The following is a 22,958-nucleotide window of genomic DNA, read 5'->3' as shown; positions in this document are numbered from 1 at the left end:
TTTAGTCGTCTCTGAGGTTCTAAGGAAGGTTTAGCAAAATCCTCTAAACGAATGTGGTGCATCACCACAGATGGACTAATTCCCTTGATGTCAGCTATGCTCCAACCATAGCTTCTTGATGTTCCCTTAATACTCCTAACAACTTTCCCTCTTGGACTTCATTGAGGTGAGAGGAAATGATCACAGGCAAGGTTTGATTCTTGCCAAGAAATGCATATCTCAAGGTCTCTGGAAGAGACTTGAGTTCCAATTTTGGAGGCTCGACATGAGAAGGAACAAGATTGGATGTGCACACAGGAAGACTTTCAGCTTTTGCGTGCCACCGCACAGAATCTAAGAGTGGAACGGATTCAAGCAAAGCATTGACTTCGCTTATAGACTCTTCTACGTCCAAATCAAGGCCAAAGTGAGCCAAACATTTCGTTAGGGGATCAGAGTACCCTAATTCTTGATACGTTTGATTGACTAGCGTATCTATCATGTTCACTTCCTCCATACCATCATCTACATCAATTCCTTGGAAATTGTGGAAGACGTTCAGTTTCACTTTCATATCCCCAAATGCTAAAGTCATAATTCCGTTTCTACAACGAATGACTGCGTCAGACGTGGCTAAGAATGGACGTCCTAAGATGATAGGAATATGACTGTTCGAATTGATGACTGGCTCTGTGTCTAAGACAACAAAGTCAACAGGAAAATAGAAATCTTTGACTTTAACTATCACGTCCTCAACTATACCCTTTGGAATTTTTATGGACCTATCGGCTAGACTCAACGTGATATCTGTGGGTTTCAAAACCCCCAAACCTAATTGTTTATAAACCGAATATGGTAAAAGGTTCACACTGGCCCCTAAGTCTAAGAGACATTTTTCGACCACTTGATTTCCAATATGAATAGAAATTGTCGGACATCCAGGATCCTTAAATTTTGGTGCAATCGTTTGTTGGATGAGTGACGAAGCTTGGGCTGCCATAATAGCTTCCCGAGGAAATGGTGTTTTCCTTTTAGCTGTGGTCAAATCCTTTAAGAATTTCGCATAAGAAGGTATCTGCTTAATGGCATCTAGGAATGGGATATTGATATGCACATTTTGGAAGACTTCTAAGACACCCTCAAACTGTTTACCTTTTTTAGAATCTCTAAGGCGATGGGGAAATGGAGCTTTTGGAATTGGCAAAATGATAGGAGGATTTTCCAAATCTTTCTTCTCTGTTGGAGACTCTATGGCTTCTTTTTGAACTTTGTCTTTTCTAAGACCTTTTCTCCCGTGTCAATAGGTTGGACCTTGTTGTCCACCTTCTTTCCCGAACGCAAGGTGTGGATAGCCTGGACTGAGTCTTGTGGAGCTCCAGAATGGCTTCCTACTTCGTATTGACCTTTTGATCCGTTTGGAATCAAAGGTTGACCTCTAGGGTTAGGGATAGTCTGACTAGGAAATTGACCTTTCTCTCTCCCACTCAAGGAAAGAGCTAACTGCCCCAACTGAACTTCCATCTTAGCTATGGATTGCGCAGTGACCTGGTTAATCTGAGTTTGATTTTGATGGGTTTGCTGTTGAGTTTGGATGAACTGCTGTTGCTGCCTCATCAACTCGGCAATCATAGATTCTAAGGACGACTGTTGTTGGGCAGGCTGCTGGTAATTGGTCATGGGATCTGGTATGATGGCTCTGCAATCGGTAGATTGTTGGGGTTGATAAGGGACTTGAGGAACAATGGCTTGGTTTGTGGAAGAACCAGATTGCCTAGGAAAACTCCTATTGTAACCTGACGGACCACTAGATTGAATAGGTTCGTTCTGTCTGTATGAGAAATTAGGATGAAACCTATTATCTGGGTGATACGTTTGGCTAAAAGAGTTTGGAGTTGGCTTCTTAAAAGCACTATAGCCATTAATCGCATTTGCTTGTTCAGCTTTGATTTGAGGCAAGGTGGGACAACACTCGACCAAATGGTCGTTGCCGTCGCATATGACACACAAAGAACTCGGTTCGACAGTCACTTGCGAAATTGTACGAGGGTCTAGGTGAGGTTTGGATGCTGAGATGGTAAAGGCATCTAACTTCTTCGTGAGATTATTCATCCCACTCACTAGACTACACATGACATTTTTGAGATCAGGGTCTGCCTTCATCTCATACATGCCTGTCTTCCTAACCGGATCGTCTCTATCAAATTCTTCTTGGTTAGTGCTCCAATTTTGAGCACTCTCAGCTAACTCTACGAGGAAATCGTACGCTTGGTTGGGAGTCTGGTTCATGAACTGACCCTTATGCATTGACTCGACTAAGGTACGTTGATTCATTGTTAATCCTCTATAAAAACTTTGCACCAACTGTGCTTTGTCAATGCCATGGTGTGGGCACTTGACCAATAAATCATTGAATCTTTCCCAAGTTTGGGAAAATTCATCATCAGGACGGGCTCTAAAATTTCTAATAGAGTCCTTCATTTTCTCAGTTTTGGCCACGGGGTAGAATTTGGCCATAAATTTTTTTGATAGAACATCCCAGGTAGATATGGAATTGGGTGTTAGGGAGTTCAACCACGCAGCTGCATGGTCTTCCAAGGATAACGGGAACAGAATAAGCTTGATACTCTCCTCATCTAGATTCTGATTTCTAAAAGTTTGACATATAGTCAAGAATCGATTAAGATGGGTGTAAGGTTGTTCACGCTCTAAACCGTGGAACTTAGGGAGCATATTGATGGTGGCAGCCCTAATTTCAAACTGAGGTGCATTGTTCAACGGTAAAACAATGCATGTGGGAGGAGATGCGGAAGCTGGAGCGAAGAGCTCATTGAGAGTTCGCTCTCGATCACCCATCATAACTACTGATGGTGTCTTGCGTATCCTACTGATGGTACGTTCGATCTCAGGATCAAATGGTTCTAACACGTTATTTTGTGAACGTCTACCAAGCATACAAATCACACAGTCGATCAAACAATCACGAAAAGAAAAGACTGGACCTAGATAGGTTGCCTAAAGCTAGACAGCTCCTAACTGGGTAGAAATAGCGCAACTAGCCTTCCAACTCGGTTCTATGAAATCAAGTTTGAATCATTCGGATCTCCAGATCGGAGGAGGCGCATAATGCATAAGCAAGAGCACGCTTAAATACCTTCCTTTCTTGAATAGACTGAGTCTATCCCCTCAAAGGGCAAGATCTTACTAGATACAAAAATGACCAAGAAGCGCAATTGGCACAACTTGAAGCGGAATTTCTCCTATTGAGCTCGTGGGCCCTATAGTCAAGTCTAATTGATTTTAATTAATTTGATTGGATGACTAGTGAATTGATTATCCTAATTAGAGCAAGGAATTGGTAATGACTTCCAATCCTTATCTTATCATGCCATCCCTAGGAGAGGGGTGCTCTTTACTACTTAATTAACTATTCCAAGTGTGTGCAAATTGGAAAAATAACATACAAAGGCAAGGAGTAACCCACTAGCAAAGAGAGGCGTGGGTGTTTCGGGATTACCTCCCGTGCTAGACGGGGTGAAGACGGTTTGAGTCGACTTAGGCCACCAACTCCAATTTTGGTGTGCGAACCTAAGGAGCCGTGACGGTATTGTCCACCCGTCGTCCTTCCTTAGTCTATTACAATCCAAGCCTTCTTGGATAATTAATAAAATTACAAGAAATCCTATACAAGAGTTTCTAAAACAGAAAAATAAACCTAACTAAAGATTAAAGGAAATTGAAAGAAAAGAAGAAAAAAAGAAAAAAAAATGTTCACCTACAAGAAGCAAAACAGAAATGTTAGCAGAAATGATAGTAAATGGACTCAAAAACAGAATCTGACTTACCGCTATCTTGCTGACTTTGTCAAATTTTATAGAAAATTTCGTTCTACCCCAAATCGATATACACTAATAGATAATCGGAGATCGGAGTAGAAAGTTACAGTCAGTTTAAGTTCTGCTGTCAAGGGTGAAAAAGAAAACGAGAATGACTTTTTTTTTTTTTTTCAATGTTTTTTTCTTCTTTCTTCTCTCTTAAAATCTCAAGAACACTTGAACTTATAGAAAGAAACCAAAAGAAAAAATAAAATAAAATAAAAATAAAAAAAAAATAAATTTTAAATCAAAACTTACCACTACTACCTTTACCTTTCCCCGGCAGCGGCGCCAAAATTCTGATGAGACTATCGTTGTTCTTCTCACCGGAGTTAATAATAATCTTAGTTTTACCTTACTTGTGGGGCAAGTAGGGGATCGAACCCAAGAGAAAGGAGGAATAGAGCTAAGCTAAGAAGATAAAATTCAAATTAACTAAAAGGAATTAAAACTGTTTTTCTTTGTATTTTTGAACTTATAAGAAGATGTAAAATTGCTAGAAAATAAACTAAAGTAAATGAAATTAAAAGCAAGTAAACTTATGAATTAAAACACCATTGGAGGTGGATCTACCTAAAACATGTTAATGAGCAATTTCTAGTCTCTAGCCTTTTTATAACTCAATCATAAGGGCTTGGTGTTAGCTCCTTAGATCGGAAAATTTTGCAATTAAAATGAAATAAAGGAACAAAAACAAAGTAGAATTTCTTGAGAACTTCTTACTACAAATTATCTAATTTAAGCATACTTTATCTTGATCTAATCTAAGCATAAAGTATCTATATTAAGAATAAAATGTGCAAGAAACTTAAAGAGAATTCATAAGCATTTTAAATAAAAGAAAGGCATAAAATTAGAAATAACACAAGAACTTGCTCTAGGCTTTTCCACTCTCCAATGGAGGGGAACTTAGCCTAATGTCATTGCAAGAGAGGGAAGATAAGAGATGAAAGAACTTTTCTTCATTTCATGGAGAAAATTACAACTTCTTCTTCTTCTACTTCTTACAAGACTAGTTAACCAAAAGAAAATAACTAGAAAATGAAAATACAAAAAATAAGAGAATAGGCAAAGAGCCTTAGATTAAAGGAGTCTTGGATAAGAGAACCAAGATGGGACCCTTTCTCTAGAAATGAAGGCTCTATTTATAGAGAAAAATGTGTGTAGAAGAGTCTAAAAGTAGCCTCCACTTTTCTTTGCACAAAAAGACAAAAGAGGAGAATATGAGTTAAGGATTAGGGCATTCCAAAGTGATTAGGAAATGATTCTTGTTTCCAAATTGATATGCTTAACCTTTTATTGATTGGAATAATAGATTTTGATTGAATATTCATATGATTTGAAATGGTTTGGTTTTGATTATCTTTCCATATAATCTATGTATGATGGTATGATCCGGGCCATGGGCCCATTTGTTTGAAAAAGGCCCGGCACACCCCACCGTTTTGCACCCACACATGCCCGTTTACTGTTTTGAGCACTTACAGTCCCACATAGCCACGTGGCACTAGTGCGTGGCCCGATCTCTTCGGAGATGCGACGTCATTCATGAAAACACACTCCCTTAACATTACCTTAGGGTATATCGAACTGGGGATCATACGTCTGATCAGGTGATTTGAGAAGTATATTGATGCACCCATGCTGAGCGACTGAGCCTTTGACCTATTGTAAGCACACAGTCACATGTTCCCGATTGCCAACGTAGTTACTAATACGTGGTGGTCCCCTCGTGGGATGCCAAACCATTTATGAAAGCTACAACTCTTGACTTCCCCATAGGTATAAAAGATAATCTAAGTATATCAATTGCACTTCTTGGTCAAAACCGGTGCCTAAGCAAGATCTTGCCTCGCTGTACCCTACTGTACGAGGGGGATAGACTACGTCTATTCTGGACGAGAGGTATTTAAGTGGGCCCTTGCTCAGCATTGTGCGCCACCTCTCAACTGGAGATCAAACTGGCTGTTTTGGCTTCAGAGAAGTGAATTGAGATTTTAGATTATCACCTATACGGTATATCAAACCAAGTCACCACGTATCGAAAGGTATATAGGTGTGCTTGGGCAAGATGGCCAGATAAAAATGCATTGCACGTAGTAAGCTTAGAGTCTAGAAACCTTCCCAGTAGGTCACGACTCGAACTTATCGTGAGTGTTCCCGGTTATTTATTAAATGGAGCCTCTTGATTGATGAATGTATGTGAGTGATGTAATGGTGTAGATCAGAGTGTATGATTGTCCTCAAGGATCAAATGTTGTTTTTGAAAATTAAAATGGGTGCACCGACCCAATAAAGAATCCATTCTTTTACAATAATGACCCAGTCCATCTCGATCCAACGATCATTATGGGCCGAGCCATTTGAATCAAAATGAAATTCAACTTTTTCCTGATTCGGATTTTAAACCTATTTTAAAAGAAGAAAAATGTTTTCCAGAAGAAAAATTTTTTTCAGAAGAGAAATGCTTTCAAAAGTGAAATATTTCCGGAAGAATAAGATTTCCAAAAGGAAATGCTTTCCCAAAAATTTTCTAAAAGAAAATGTTTTCTAAAAAAAAGAAAAGAAAAAAAATATTTTCAGAAAAAAAATGATTTACAAAAAATCTATTTTTGCATGAAAAATTATTGAAATATGTTTGTGGAAGTTGTTATTCAATGAAAACATTATTTGTCAATATTTTTCAAGAGTGCAATAAAATTATTTTTCTGAATAATCATTACATTAATGAATTGTTTAATGGATTGGTGCACAAAATTCAATAAAATCTCAGGGTTCATTTAAAATGTTATCAAGGGGGTGACACTGAAATTGGTTAAATTCACCTTCAAAGTGGTTTAAGGGTTATCATTGTGTCTAAGCTCAATCATCCATCGTCTAGCTAGGGTTGTAAATCCGGTCAGTTAAAGTAAATGTCAAATCAAATCAATAGTCAGAAATGACCTCAAAATTTCTCCAACATCGTCCAGTTGTTCTTTGAAGATCATAGTGCTTCAATCCTACCGGTTATAAGCAATATCTCAGTCCTCAATCCTAATCAAACTCGTGTGGGTACTTGTCTTGAGTTTTCATGAGTCATTTGGGTTAGCTCGAGTCCTTTTTTCCAGCAAGGTCATGTCTTCCTTAGATGAGTCTACTCTTTCCTATTGAGTCAAGTTAGTTCATCGAGTCTATAGAGGTGTCTGTTGCCCCATCTAAAATTGATCGGATAAAGGAAATTTTTGAATACCTCGAGCACATTAACGAATTAACTAATAATTTGATAGATTTCGTTTCTAACAAGAAGATAAGAGTCGGGCTCAACCTTTAATCGAGAAAGGAAAGGTCTTTGACCTCGAAACAAAAAATAATTCCTAAAGAGATTCAAATAGAAACCATCTTATCCCGAAAGGAACACGAGGGGATAATGATTTACTCAGAAATTTCAAAGACTTGTTCGTATGATCATATGAGGGTATGTTAGGTACAAGCTTGGGTGTTGTTCAACACGGAATAGATACTCGTCTATATCGATGGAATTAAAGAAGATGTTATAAACTGTATCAGCACTATCCTTACTACATCTTGAGTTTCAAATCACATATTTTCAGTCGATATGGGGGTACCTTTTGAACTGATCTCTGATAATGGGTCGTACTTCAAAGCATAGTCATTACTCTATGTTTAAAGTTGAAGATCCGGAAGCACAAATCATCCCCCTACCGTCCTCAGATCAATGGAACGGTTGAAGCAGTTAGTAAGAGTCTCAAGACTATCATCAGGAAAATGTGTCAATCACATCGAGATTGGTTAGAAAAATTATCATTCACGCTATGGACATATCGAACTTTAATTCGATCCTACTGGAGCTACTCCCTACTCCTTAGTGTATGGCATGGAAGCAGTTTTGCCAGTTGAAATGGAAATTTCGTCTCTCAGGGTCTTGTTGGAAAATCATTTGCTAGAAACAGATTGGGTTCGTCAGTGGCATAAAGAATTAAACTTGATCGGAGAAAAATGACTAAGAGCTTTGTATCACTTGCAAGCTTATCAAAGAAGAATCAATCGTGCGTTTTTATTATTTAAAGAAAATCGGACCCTATTTTGATCCTAGAGGGAAGTTCAAACCAAATTGGAGAGGTCCGTTCATCATCAAGGAAATATTACCAGGAAAAGCTGTCAAACTTCAAGATCATGATCGAATCGAATTACCAAAGTCAACCAACCTTGACCAGATCAAACGGTACTACATTTAAGGAGGTCATTTTGGTCGAATCAATTTTCCTACTACCTAGTTCATTATCTCCTTTCTCAATCCCTTTGCAGCTTGTTCAAAAAGAGAAAAATTATGCCTTTTACTTCTTAGCCTGATTACCTAACCCAGGGAGGAAAAAATCTGAACTACGTTTTGGTCTGATCCCAAAAATTTGGGGTACGTAGGCAACCTGAGAAGTTACTTCAGGCCCGACCACATCAAAATAAAAAAATATATATAGATTCCCCGACAAAGGAAAAATCTAAAAAGAAAAAAATTCAAAAGAAAAAGAAATATCATCCAAAATGGGGAAGAAAGTTCAAGAAAAAATTTAAATGAAATGCCACACAAGGGCATTTAGGTTTTTTCAGCCTCAAAATTCCTTTTTTTTTATGCCTAGTCCCAAGCCTACCTATAAAAGTCCTCCTAAGTACCGTGTGAAAAAGTCAAGGAGGGTAGCGAAGCATGATGAGACAGTAATTCTAAAACTTCAGAGGAAAAAAAAAGATAAAAAAAAAAATATGAAGAAGCCTGCTAAGTTGAAAACCCGGAAAGGGCGACTTAGGCAAAAATTAAGGCAAGCTCGCAAAGTTGAAAATCTGAAAGGACAACTTTGGCAACAATCAATCAAAGAAAAAAGATCGAAAACCTGAAAAGGCGATCTAGGCAAAAGCTAGAGCAAGCTCGCTAGATTGAAAACCTGAAAACGCGATCTAGGCAAAAGTTAGAGCAATAAAGAAAAATAGAAGAAAATCCCAAGCTGAAAGCGGCCCGAACTGAAACATCAGAAGTCCGAATCATTAAGTTCAATACTCAGCTTAAACCAGGCATAGATTCAGAAGCCACAAGTATCTTGTCTGTGATCGATCTGAAAATTCTTACTTCTCCAAGTGAACCAATGGAGAGAAGGGTGAATTCTATGATGAGTCTCAAAGGAAATATTTGTTTTCTTGAGCCTGACTCAAAATCTTCAATAAAATTAATCAAAATTAAAGTTGGATCTTTATTGCGCTTGTGGTAATCAAATATTTCAAACCTTCATACAAGGGGCATTTTTTCTTTTTCCTCTAGATAGTAATTTCCCCCTTATACTAGGGGCATTTTTTAATGATGTGTTCAATTATTTTCAATGCCATTGTCAAACTAGGGACATTTTTTTTTGAGCAATGTTAATCCTAAAAAAAAATAATGAGAACTTCAAATTTAAGGTTACTCTCTTGATAGCAGTTTTTCGAAAAACTCTTGAGATTCAAAATCCCAAGCTGAAAGCGGCCCGAACTGAAACATCAGAAGTCCGAATCATTAAGTTCAATACTCAGCTTAAACCAGGCATAGATTCAGAAGCCACAAGTATCTTGTCTGTGATCGATCTGAAAATTCTTACTTCTCCAAGTGAACAAATGGAGAGAAGGGTGAATTCTATGATGAGTCTCAAAAGAAAATATTTTGTTTTCTTGAGCCTGACTCAAAATCTTCAATAAAATTAATCAAAATTAAAAGTTGGATCTTTATTGCGCTTGTGGTAATCAAATATTTCAAACCTTCATACAAGGGGCATTTTTTCTTTTTCCTCTAGATATGTAATTTCCCCCCTATACTAGGGGCATTTTTTAATGATGTGTTCAATTATTTTCAATGCCATTGTCAAACTAGGGACATTTTGTTTTTGAGCAATGTTAATCCTAAAAAAAAATAATGAGAACTTCAAATTTAAGGTTACTCTCTTGATAGCAGTTTTTTCGAAAAACTCTTGAGATTCAAACTCAGGTTTTAAATTTATAAAATTTTGGATAAAACCTTGAGGTTCAAACACATGCATTTTAGATGCCACATAGGAGATAGGGCATCTATTCTGTCCTAGATCTATTCATTCCCAGATCCAACCCTCAAATTTAAGGTTACTCTCTTGATAGCAGTTTTTCGAAAAACTCTTGAGATTCAAACTCAGGTTTTAAATTTTATAAAATTTTGGATAAAACCTTGAGGTTCAAACACATGCATTTTAGATCTCACATAGGAGATAGGGCATCTATTCTGTCCTAGATCTATTCATTCCCCGATCCAACCCCTCTTTTTCAGATTTCATTTTCAAGCATTCTTTCCCAATTTATTCCTTTATTCTCAGTTTTACTCAGCCAGATGCCGCCAAGGGTTTTCTTGGAATTATGATCAGATGCCGCCAAGGGTTTTCTCGGAACTATGCTCAGATGCCGCCAAGGGTTTTCTTGGAATTATGCTCAGATGCCGCCAAGGGTTTTCTTGGAATTATGCTTAGATGCCGCCGAGGGTTTTCTTGGAATTATGCTCAGATGCCGCCGAGGGTTTTCTCGGAACTATGCTCAGATGCCGCCAAGGGTTTTCTTGGAATTATGCTCAGATGCCGCCAAGGGTTTTCTTAGAATTATGCTCAGATGCCGCCGAGGGTTTCTCGGAACTATGCTCAGATGCCGCCAAGGGTTTTCTTGGAATTATACTCAGATGCCGCCGAGGGTTTTCTCGGAACTATGCTCAGATGCCGCCAAGGGTTTTCTTGGAATTATGCTCAGATGCCGCCAAGGGTTTTCTTGGAATTATGCTCAAATGCCGTCGAGGGTTTTCTCGGAACTATGCTCAGATGCCGCTAAGGGTTTTCTTGGAACTATACTCAGATGCCGCCGAGGGTTTTCTTGGAATTATGCTCAGATGCCGCCGAGGGTTTTCTCGGAACTATGCTCAGATGCCACCAAGGGTTTTCTTGGAATTATGCTCAGATGCCGCCGAGGGTTTTCTCGGAACTATGCTCAGATGCTGTCAAGGGTTTTCTTGGAATTTATCTCAGATGCCGCCGAGGGTTTTCTCGGAACTATGCTCAGATGCCGCCGAGGGTTTTCTCGGAACTATGCTCAGATACCGCCAAGGATTTTCTTGGAATTATGCTCAGATGCCGCCGAGGGTTTTCTTGGAACTATGCTCAGATGCCGCCAAGGGTTTTCTTGGAATTATGCTCAGTTACCGCCAAGAGTTTTCTTGGAACTATGCTCAGTTACCGCCGAGGGTTTTCTCGGAATTATGCTCAGATGCCGCCAAGGGTTTTCTTGGAATTATGCTTATTTTGTGCTCTGTTTATATTTACTTCTTGCTCATATTTGACTCATTTCCAACTCAAACTATTTGAAATCTATCTCAGATTTTGAGCCCACACACTTGCACAGTTGTTACATAAGTCAAGGAGAATTTTCTAAAATTCAAGGATCTGACACTGCCAGTGAGAGCTCGCGCTCAAGGACCTGACATTTTTCTAGTTTGGGGAGAGTTTTACGCTCAAGGATCCGAATACTCCGACGAATTGCTAAATCAGATTGCAAAATGAACTGTCACTAGCTTTGGCATTCGGATATTGCACTATCTACCAAAATAGATTTGCTATCTAGTTTGCTTCAACCCTCTGCCAAAGAGGGGCATTTTTAGACACCCCATTTTTGCATCCGCCTGATTAATCAAGTCGTCAACCCGATCGCAAAGGTTCCCAATGATGAATGTCTATTCCAATGCTTTATTTTGTTACCAGATATGTTTTAGAAATCCGGATGAGGTATCTCGAACTGACAAAACTTATAAACCACGCTACACTAGGAAAATACGACCCCAGAAACATAGAAATCATCATCTTGCAAATCAAAAAGAAGCTTCACGATAAAAATCACTAAAAATGACTAAATTACCAAAATACCCCTAACATCAAAACAACCCTAGAGCCTGCATTACGCTTAGAAAAACCCACTCAAACACATAAAACAACAAATCGAAACTAAGAAAACCACTTCGTCAATTTTCACAAAATTTGACAAAATTACGAAAATACCCCTCATAAAGTTTACGACCATTTCATACAAACAACTTCATAAATGACAAAAACCAACATTCCCATTGAATTCCTTACGAAAAACTGATTCCAAAACATCCTGGAACATTGAAAAATGACTTAAAACGTAAAAAATCCTCTCTAAGGGCAAAATGGTAATTTCACAATTTTAATAATTAAAAATTTCGAAATTAATAAATAAATCATTAAATAATGTAAAGTGAAACATTAATAAAATTAATTATAAAATTTAAACCAAAAAAATTGATCAATCAGGCTTTCAAGAAAAATTGTTGATGGTTCGCAAGATATTTCTTTAAGGACCCCTCCATTTGAAGGTCCAAAGAATAAAAAATATAATAGAGGGGGGGTTCTCCAAAAATTTAAAGTCAATCAAGCAAGACTAAAGTCAAGATATTACAGTCAATCAAATAAGACTAGAGTCAAAATTAAAGTCAATTAAGTAAGACTAGAGTCAAGTATTAAAGTCAATCTCATAAGACTAAAGTCAAAATCCTAAATCAAAACCCTAATCTAAACTAATCAAGTTAATCTCATAAGACTAAGGACAAAATCCTAAATCAAAACCCTAATCTAAACTGAACAAGTCAATCTCATAAGACTAAAGTCAAAATCCTAAATTAAAATCCTGAAGACTAAGTCAAAACCCTAATCAAACCCTAATGCTTCTAAAAACTTTATAAATAGGAGCCTCCACATCCTATTTTCGTATCAAAGAAAAAATCCTAGAAAAAGTAGGTGAAGAAACCTCCACAACCTCCCCAAAACCCTAATTTTGGAGCCCTAACTCCTTCCCTAACACCCCTACTCCGATTTTAGCCTAAAAAACACCCAAAAACCTCTCCAAAACATCTCAAAAATTTACAACAAATTCGAAGCACCCAGATCCAAGAAGGAGATACCTTACCTCGGAGATCAGGAATCAGATCCGGAGATAGAATGAAGTAAGGAATACGGTACAAGGAGCCGTTTTCACCAGATCTGAGGGAATAACACTTTTGCAGATCGAAGGTAAGTTTTTTTTTTATTATTTTTTAATCTAGGTTTGTCATTAGCGATGTAGATTTATTTGGGATAAGTAGAGACCGGCAATGGCCGGGCGGGGTTGGTGCCTAACACCTTCCAACCCCGTAACATGATCCCCGGATTCAGATTTTCTGTAATAGATTAGTTTTTATCCATTTTAGAGTCAGTTTGGTTCCTAGACTATAATAACTAGGTGGCGACTCCCAAACCTCAAGGGGTCAAAAGCGGATCCGCGCACCCCACGGATCGAGGGCGCTTCCACAATTTAATATTATTTTTTAGTTCCTAGACCATAAAATTAGGTGGCGACTCCCAAAAAAGAAAAATCGGATCCGCACATGTGGATTGTGGGCACTTTTAGTCATTGGAAAATTATTTTTTGAGGATTAAACTTGAAAATCTCAAATATTTGTGCATTGCAAGATCGGCCTAGTTATTTTATTTTTATTTTATTTATTCTTTTGACATGGTTGTGGATTGTTTTATTGGTTTTATAATTTTTGGGCATTTTATTTTTGATTTTCTATAGTCCAATTGAGGGTTACCTTTGATGACTCAAAATAATTCAAGATTTTAAAAAATAATGAATTGAGAATAAAATGGTGATGGTTGAGATGAGGAACCATGAAAAAATATAAAAACAAAAAAAAAACAAAATTCTTTTTGGGGGTGTGCATTTGTCCTTGAGTAGCAAAATGAAAAATAACAAAAGAAAAATAAGTATGTGTGTTGTAAGCAACAAAATATATATCTATATATATAAAAATAGGGACATACCATGGTAGCCCTCTCTGTTGTGCCGTTCTTGAGGAAAGAATAGCTTCTTGTGCTATTTGAGAGTACTATTACCCCACCAACTATTACTAACGCTACATCAACTATGTACGACTGTTTTGATGATTTGTATAAGAATTGATGGGACATTAGTAAAAGTTGATGTGGCAATAGCAGCTCTCTTGTTGTTCACATAAACATGTTTTTTTAACTAACTCTAAGTGTTTTTTATAATAAAATTAAACTTTAATATTTAATTTGATTTCATAGCCACTTATTTTTCAAACCTTGGATCTAGGTTCATAGGATTTAAAATTGAATTTCATTTTTGGATCAAAGATTTTTTCTTTAAATAAAAAAGGTTATGGTATTAGATTATTGATATGATGAACCATGTTGGCCTAATGACCCTTAGTAAAATTTGAAACCTTATAAGTTGGTCAAATTAGCCTATGTTCTCACTCACAGATTTTTTCAGGTAACAAACTTCATAGAGTAAGGGAATTTTGTGTTAAAAATTTAACAAGAAGGTTTGCCAAGCATGTCCCTCACAAATTTTTATTTTTTTTATTTAATAAAACATAATTCAATTTTTTTTAAAAAGTTAACATAAAAGATTAAAAAGAAAATTTCTTGTGCATATCACAATGGTTGGTTGATGATTGATATTATTTTGTGCTATCCTAATAGCTTGATCATCTTCGTTATTTGTTCTACTATCTTGATTGATTGCTTGTATGATATGCCATGATCTTAATTAATATATATCTTTGATGTGTGTGCATTGATCTTGATTGATGTTCTGAATACATTTATGCTTTATGACCATATTTTTCTAATATCCATACTTTGGTGATGTGATGTGGCCCCTGGGCCCATTTATCCAAAAATGCCCCGAGCACAAACACCTTTTTTGCACACACCACTAGCACGTCTAATTTATGATATATTACATACTTGCATCTCCCTTATAGCCAACGTGATACTAGTGTGTGGCCCAGTCTCCTCATGGGATGCAACGTCATTCATGAAAATCACAACTCTAATTACGTACCTTTATGGTATATTGATGCACCCACACTAGAGTGACCTAAGCCTTTATCTTACTGTAAGTCGTAAAGTCACATGTCCTATTTGCTAACATAGTAGTAGTGTGTGGTCGGTCTCCTTGTGGGACGCTAAACCATTTATGAAAGCCATAACCCTAGTCTCATATCTATATGGTATATTAAACTAAGTCACCACGTATCATTTGATTGAATACACTCGAAAAGTATATAGGTGCACTTGGGTAAGGGTGCCCAGATAAATTGCATTGCACGTAGTAAACCTAGAGTATATAAACCCTCCAATAAGTCACAATCGAACTTACCATAGGTGCTCCCGAGTTGCTCTATTCAATCCATTCAAAAGGTAAGTAGGTGGACCAGTCCATACCACTTAAATTAAACCCACAATATTGGTTCGACATAATTGGCAGCTGGATCTATCTGGCCAATACTAAATCGATTGGATCAATTGGTTTTAGGTTCAAGGATTTGAATTAATTTGCACCAAGAAGATTCAACCCTGTGGTCAAATTAATTTGTCTACCAAAAGGTTCAACCCCATTTGGAGTAGACCCGTGACTAACATTTCTCACCCTTATGACCATTGTAGGCTTATAGTACGTTTGGATTTGATGTTTGCCACTAGACTTGGGTTAATTTGTGTCAAAGTTTTAATTATGTGGTCAAGAGTCCAACCTTCAGAATCAATGATTAATCCTATTTCATTCCAATCAGGTAATAATTGATTTTAGACGTTCTAAACCGCTATCTCCGCCACTTTGGGTCTATCAAAAGAGTCATTTTGTCAGAATATCACTGTCAAGTCTAAGTAGTTAACCTTTGCCACAAGAAGAAATATATACCATGGACAAAGTAGCACTATGTCAAATTTTGGAATCCTTTCAAGCATAGATTATTGTTTTTGTTCAAATACAAATTGACGTCCTAAAGACTTAAAAGAAAAAAAAATAAAACTATAAAACCTTAGGTTATGTTTGACCTGGTCGAAGATTAAGAAGATTATTAATTACCCGTCGACCCGATCTTAGCCCATCGAATAACTCTAGTTGAACCTGCTTTGAAAAATATCAAGGACCCAGATGATCTTGCTCTTGGACTAAGGACAGTGACGTTATTCTCTACTGTCCGTCTATCAGAAAAATTCATAATAATAGACATAGATAAGTTTGACAAGATTTGATGCCCTATGACTCATTTGAAAATATATGTCGGTATCATGCAATTTCAAGGTTTAAGCAAAGAACAGATGACTCAAATTTTTCAAAAATTTCTTACAAGATCGACCTTACACTAGTTAATGTCACTAGACTCATCTCGTATAAGAATATGATATGAATTAATAAAAGAGTTTATTGGATGATATTCATTCAACACAGACATTGAACTCATAAGAAGAGATTTAGAAACGACCAAGCAAAAGCTTGAGAAAATCTTTACTAAATTCATTGCTCAATGGAGAGCTAAAATTGCTCAATTGTGAGACCAACCTCAAGAAAAGAAACAAGTCAAGACCAACCTTAGAATCTCACTCCAAATTGTGCCAAGTATTTGATGTCCCAGTACCTTCCCACCTTTTAGTATCTCCTAGAAGTTGGAAATCAAGTTGAGGATGCTTACTCTTTGGTAACTCGTCTAAGTCAAAATCCAAAATTTTCAAATTTAGTGTTAATTCCTTACAAGTAGCCAATATCTCTTTTGCACTAGCTCCTCAAGTCACACAACCCTCATAAGTCAAGCCTAGGAGATAATTCTCCAATCTTGGAATGTCCCTTAGTTATTGTCTTTCAAAAACTTGTGAAAAATGGATGCTGATACCATTGGAACCTAAGTCTTTGCCTAATTCTTTCCCTCCAAACTTGGATAATGGGCAATTCTATGAATTCCATCAAATAATTAGTCATGTTCTTGATAGGTAAATTACTTTGCGCCATGTTATTCAAGACCTTATTGAGCAAGAAAAATTCATCATACCCACTCCTACTGTATCCAATATTAAAACTAATCATTTGCCTACTTTTCAAAATCAACTTCTGCCTACTTTGAACCTAATATATTAGAAGACAAAATTGGAAGACAAAATATATTAAAATAAGCCTATCTATCCTGAGATAGTAACAAAATTGGAAGACAAAGAGATTATTGAAGCAATGGGTTACTTAGCATCGGACATGCTCGAATCAAAACATAAAGAGGTAGTGAAAACAGATGAGCTCAAGTCATCCATCGTGAAGATATCCAAAGTGGCATAGGCCCTATGAGTATGTTTGATATCCCCACTTTGTAGTTGTGTACTCCTGAGTTTTCTTTTAGTTTCAATTCAGTTGCAGTAGTAATTGAGTTTAGTTAGTCCTATTAAGCTTGTTTAATCTTCAAGCCTTAGTCGAGTTTGTTAGTCTATGTATTTTTTAATTCTAATAAAATAAAAGAGTTTTTTTTTATTATCGTGTGCGTAATAATAAGTAGACATAAAATCTAACATGAAGAATAGCTCAAAGCTTACTAATCGAACTTGATAAATATTGGAATTAAAGAGGACACTCAAGAAGTGCAAACTGATACTACATTATTTTCAAAGGAACATGAGAAAACGATAAACTTACTCCAAAAATTCAACAGTGTTCTCGCATAGTCCTATGAGAATATGTTAGTCATAAACACCATGGTCCCTTTCATCAGAATAGATTGTACCAAAATATATAGAAAAATAAAGTCAAAATCAAAGATTATCAATCAAGGATGGTGCAATTGAAATCACAGACAAAGGTGTTAAGACCCACAAAAGGGATCCATCATGTTTTTCACTTGAGAAAGAGAAGAATTTTGATTCGCAAAAGAATATGAGATTTTTTTGAAGTTTAGAAAATGTTGAACTAGTCAATGTCAAATACGAAGAACTCAATTTCACAAAAAAAAGATTAAAGGCCTTACTTGACAAAGTAATCAAGACATCGACTTTCCAACACCATGATCAAATCAAGTAGTATTTTATCAAAAGATGTCTCATTTGGTCGAACCATTTTTCTATCTTACCAAAAAAAACCTTCTTTAGCCCATACAGCCTCTAAAAAATCAATAGTCTCTTCTTTCCAAACCACACCAGCCAACCTTGGGAGGGAAGTCTTGTATGAACTACATCTTGACCTGATCCCAAAAGAGAAAAAATAAATTTGGGATATGTAGGCAACTTGAAAAGTTATTTCCAGTCTGATCACGTAAAAAATTAAAAAAAAATATACTCTATTAAGGAAAATGTCATCTAAAAAGTAAATGGTAAAAAATAATGATAAACTAGGAGAATTAGAAAAAGGAGACTCAAATGAATTGACGAAAAAGAAAGAATGTCAAACTAGGGGCATTAGAAAAAAGAGAGACTCGAAAAAAATTAACAGGAAAAAAAAAATATCATACTAAGTGTGTGACGCCCCGCCAAACGCTAACACAAATCCCCATGTCAGATCTCGAGGTACTAGGTGATACCTCAAAATTTCGGCATGGTTTCCTCTATTTATATTAGCATTCCAAGGCGATTCAACCTGTACCTAATAAACGACATACAATCCTGCATATAAACAAATAAAATATAATACTAGCGGAAGCCTATATACGTTTAATAACGTACGATAAGTCAGAGTGCGGAAGAAGAAAATTTATATACAGGATTATAGAGAGATTCCTCACTCAAACAAAATTCCTAACACTCAGAACAACATCTATAATACTCCTTGACAAATCAACCCACTAGGGGGTGTAGCCCCGATACTCACTAGGTGATAAACTCTGGTTGTCTATCTGACCGACCAGATGATCTTCACTCGTGCTCTATGCCTGCCTCGCCAAGCTCTGAAACTGAGACTAAAAAATGGAGAAGGAAAGGGTGAGTAACAATGGTTACCCAGTAAGGAAGCAACAATTTCTGCCAATAACCTCTCCTAACATGAACGAATAAACATACTGAATCATTTTAAAATAAACAAAGTTTTTACAGAAGAAAATTACGATTAACTGGTACATATAGCTAGGGATGATCAACTAAACATTTTAAAACTCACATTATATCGATCATCATTACTCACTATAACATTCTCTTTTTATACGAATTTAATTGATCAAATGGAAATATTAAACATGCATTTCATTTTATATATCAAAATAAGCAACAGATACATAATACACAATGGTGGAGTATTGGAATTAGAGAGTTGGGATTCACGACTGGATCGTTCCCAGTCGAGACATGATGTTACAATTCTTCTCTGGCTTTTAGTTCCTGATTTTGTGGCTGGTCGTTGTTTACCACACTTGGTTGACCATTTATCCGGCTCAGGCTGGCCGTTTGACGTGACCGTAAGCAATGGGTCTCTTTTCGATGTGTTAGAATGTTCGACTACTATAGATTGTTAGTGATCACTGACTAATCATCTTCGTCTATGCCTATCAGGCGTGCATATGATTCCCAAATATACAAACCATTCGTATACGACCACCTTTACATTACAAGTTCACTGGTAAAGATAGAGAGGAATAAACCCGGATTCCAGTTGTGACTCCACTCTCATACGCGTCCCATACCACGTATGAGCTTGGTGGTCCCTACCGTACATCCCAGGATAGTACACCACTCCGGATGATATGATGCACTATCCCTTCAGGAATTCACAAACTCTTTAACAGCTCACAAAATAGTTACATATATATATTATTTTTATTTGAAAATAAAAGAGAAATTAACAATACAAGGTTGAGAATAGATATCGAGTTTCCTACCATGCAAGTGTGGCCACCCGGCCTAAAATAAATAACATAACTGAGCGCCTCGCGCTAACAGAAATTTAAATAAACATGCAACCAACAATATTATCCCTGGATATCTATTCACCAACCTACACACAACACAACAACGTAAAATGCAGACATCACCCATCGGGTGTGATTCTGACATTTTATCGTTTCATACCCTTTTTCCCTCTTTTCGATTTTTACAATTTTCAATTTCTTCAATAAAACATCCATTTTCTGATATTTATCAACTCAATATGAGTTTATTGAATATTAAATTACATTTTTCAACTAAAGAATTTATTTTTATCAATAATATTGAAAAAGAAAATAAATTTTATATCTAAACGGGGTCCGAGCAGTGCACAAGAACTAATTTATTGAAATAACCCGTTAAAATACCCTACCCACGTATAATTTGTTAAAAATACAATTAAACATATCAAACATGCAATTTCTGGCGTGAATTTTTGAAATAACAAAATAATTCTATATTTTAGAAATACATCCAAATTTTTTCGATAAAATCCTAAATTCAATTTTCACAATCTACGATTACTAATAGAAATTGAAAGTTCCTTACAATCACTAGGTGACGGATTTGAAGCACGTGCACGGAAATCGAGGCGAACGGCACGGAAATCGAGACGGACCGAACTTCGAAGCGGCTGATTTTTGAAACCGGCCCGGTGGTTTTGAAGATCTCGATGTGCTCGTCTCTTCTTCCTTCTACGATGAAAGACGGTTTGACCCCGAAATTGATGAAAACCGAGGTTGAAGTTACGAAATCTCCGTATAAAAATACGGCTGATTTTTTACTATACAGGGTGAAAAAGGTGAGAAAACGGAAGGAATTTGGTTGGATTATGTAGAGTATGAGGCTGCAGACGTTTCTTCCTTCTGTGTCGGAAGACGGTTTGACCCCGAAACGGACGAAATCCGAGGTCAAAGTTTCGAAATTTTCGTATCCAAATACGACTGATTTTTAACTATATCGGGTGAAATAGAAAATGAAACGAAGAAAGGTTGGGTGGGTTTTGTAGATGTCGAGGCTGCGGATCTTTTTCTCTTTTGCGGCGATCGTCGAAAGTGGACCGTTTGTCGTAGATCTACAGTTGAAATTCGAAGAAAAAAAAATGAATTTTTTTTTTCGTTGGCTGTTGGACGGTTGGAGAAGATGAGATATAAAAAAAAAATTTTATTTATATAAAAGTTGGGATGAAATCGGTATTTCGCTTATTGTTTTGATCGATGATAACTTGATCATCCGGACTCCAAAACTGACAAATGAATACTCTATTTCGCCTAATTTTTCATTCTGGATCTAATGGTGTAGTCAATTTCTACAAATTATATCTCCATAAAAAAGTTACATTTTTGGCCTGAGGTGACCCCTAAACTTGATGTCGTTTTCGTTTCTGACGATAATTCAACTTTCTGGTCTCCAAAAATGACAAATGAATAGTCTATATTCAATAATTTTTCGTTACGAACCCAATGGTATAATCGAATCTTAATAATTCTTACTCTAGTAAAAAGTCACTATTTTAGCCTTGTCCGACCCGGTAATTGAGGATTTTGCAACTTTTATATTCGGATTCACATTTGAGCATGCTTACAGGCTAAAGTATGTTTTTCGATCATTTTGAATCCAATGGTCAGGTCAGATTCTATTAAAAATGATCAAAACAAGGTCCTACAGTTTTACCCTTAGTCCCACTTTCAAGATTTTCTTAAAATTCCACTATTTATTTTTTCCACCGAGAAGAAAAATTTAGAAGGAAGCATACGCAGAAATTGGGAAATACAAAAAATTGTTCGAGTCCTAGCATCCATTTTTTAGTCAAGAACTCGCATTCGACGAAGACAATGTTGAAATTAAAGAAACTCAGAAGTCATCTTAAACATGTTGAATCTTTAAGAGTACGCTTATTTGTCCAAGTGTTCCGGAAAATACAATGTAAAATCATTGTCCATTTTAAAGAGATAGATCTTTTATTCTAATAATAATCATAATTTTAAGTCCAGCTCAAGCATTTTTCAAAAGAAATCAATTCCTTATTGCACATTTGATGATCTTAGGAGTCTTGAAAATTTAAAATAATTCGTCTATATGTCTTTTATTAGAATCCATTGTTTCTCGTCCATATTTTTCAAGTGTAATCCATTCCAATAATTCATAGTCAAATTCTGGTTAGAGGTCAACCTTAAAACTAGGGGAATTTTTGAAAGTTATTGTGATTCCAAAATTTTTATTCTAAATCATAGGATCAAAAAAGAAAATTTTACTTAAGAGTTCTAAATGTATAGTGGAGTCCAATGCTATTATGAATCCAAACAAATGTGGATGTTTGTCATTCTTGTCAGTAGCTTCATATACATCATTTTGATATCTTCTACTTTGATAATCACATTTGAGTTCATGTTTTGATCCACCCAATATTTGGATGCAACACGGTTCGTTGTCAAACAATGTAGTATTTGCCATATCCTCATAGGACCATGCAAAAACATTGTCCTTGTCAAATTTCTCAAATAAGTCTATTATTTTATCATGTCTCTTTGGGAAAAAGGTAAGACCAAATCACTTTTCTTAGATGTATTCTTTAATTTCAATATTTATCAAATCTAATCATTAAGCCTAGGACACTTTTTTGTATTAGATTTATACTCGAATCATTATTGCAAGCATGATAAATTATTAAAATTGTAAAATTATCGTTTTACCCTCGGAGAGGACTTTTCGCGTTTTAGGTCATTTTTCAATTTTCAAAGATATTTTGGAATTAATTTTTCATAAGGAATTCAATGGGAATATTGGTTTTTATTATTTGTGAAATTTTTTGTATGAAATGGTCGTGAACTTTATGAGGGGTATTTTCGTAATTTTGTTGAATTCTGTGAAAATTGGTGAAATGATTTATTTGGTTTCGATTTGTTGTTCTATGTATTCGAAAGGGTTTTCTTAAGCGTAATGTAGGCTCTAGGGTTGTTTTGATGTTAAGGGTATTTGGGTAATTTGATTATTTTTTAGTGATTTTTATCGTAAAACTTCTTTTTGTCTGCAAAATGATGATTTCTATATTTCTGGGTCATATTTTCCTAGCGTAACGTGGTTTCTACGGTTTTGTCATTTTGAGATACCTCATCCGGATTTTTGAAACATATCTCGTAACAAAATAAAGCATTGAAATAAACATCCGTCATTGGGAACCGTTGCGATCGGGTTAACGAATTGATTAATCAGGCGAATGTAAAAATGAGGTGTTTACATGGAGATGCTGAAATTGTAGGAATTGTAAACAATACTGAAGCTAAGGATGAGCCATTGCTTGAGATTCAGCCAGAACAACAGGGGATAGACC

The sequence above is a fragment of the Akebia trifoliata genome, chromosome 11 (genome assembly GCF_017979445.1).
Source record: "Akebia trifoliata isolate Shusen 1 chromosome 11, ASM1797944v1, whole genome shotgun sequence".
NCBI classification, from domain to species: Eukaryota; Viridiplantae; Streptophyta; class Magnoliopsida; order Ranunculales; family Lardizabalaceae; genus Akebia; species Akebia trifoliata.
Note: the sequence above shows the minus strand (reverse complement) of the source record.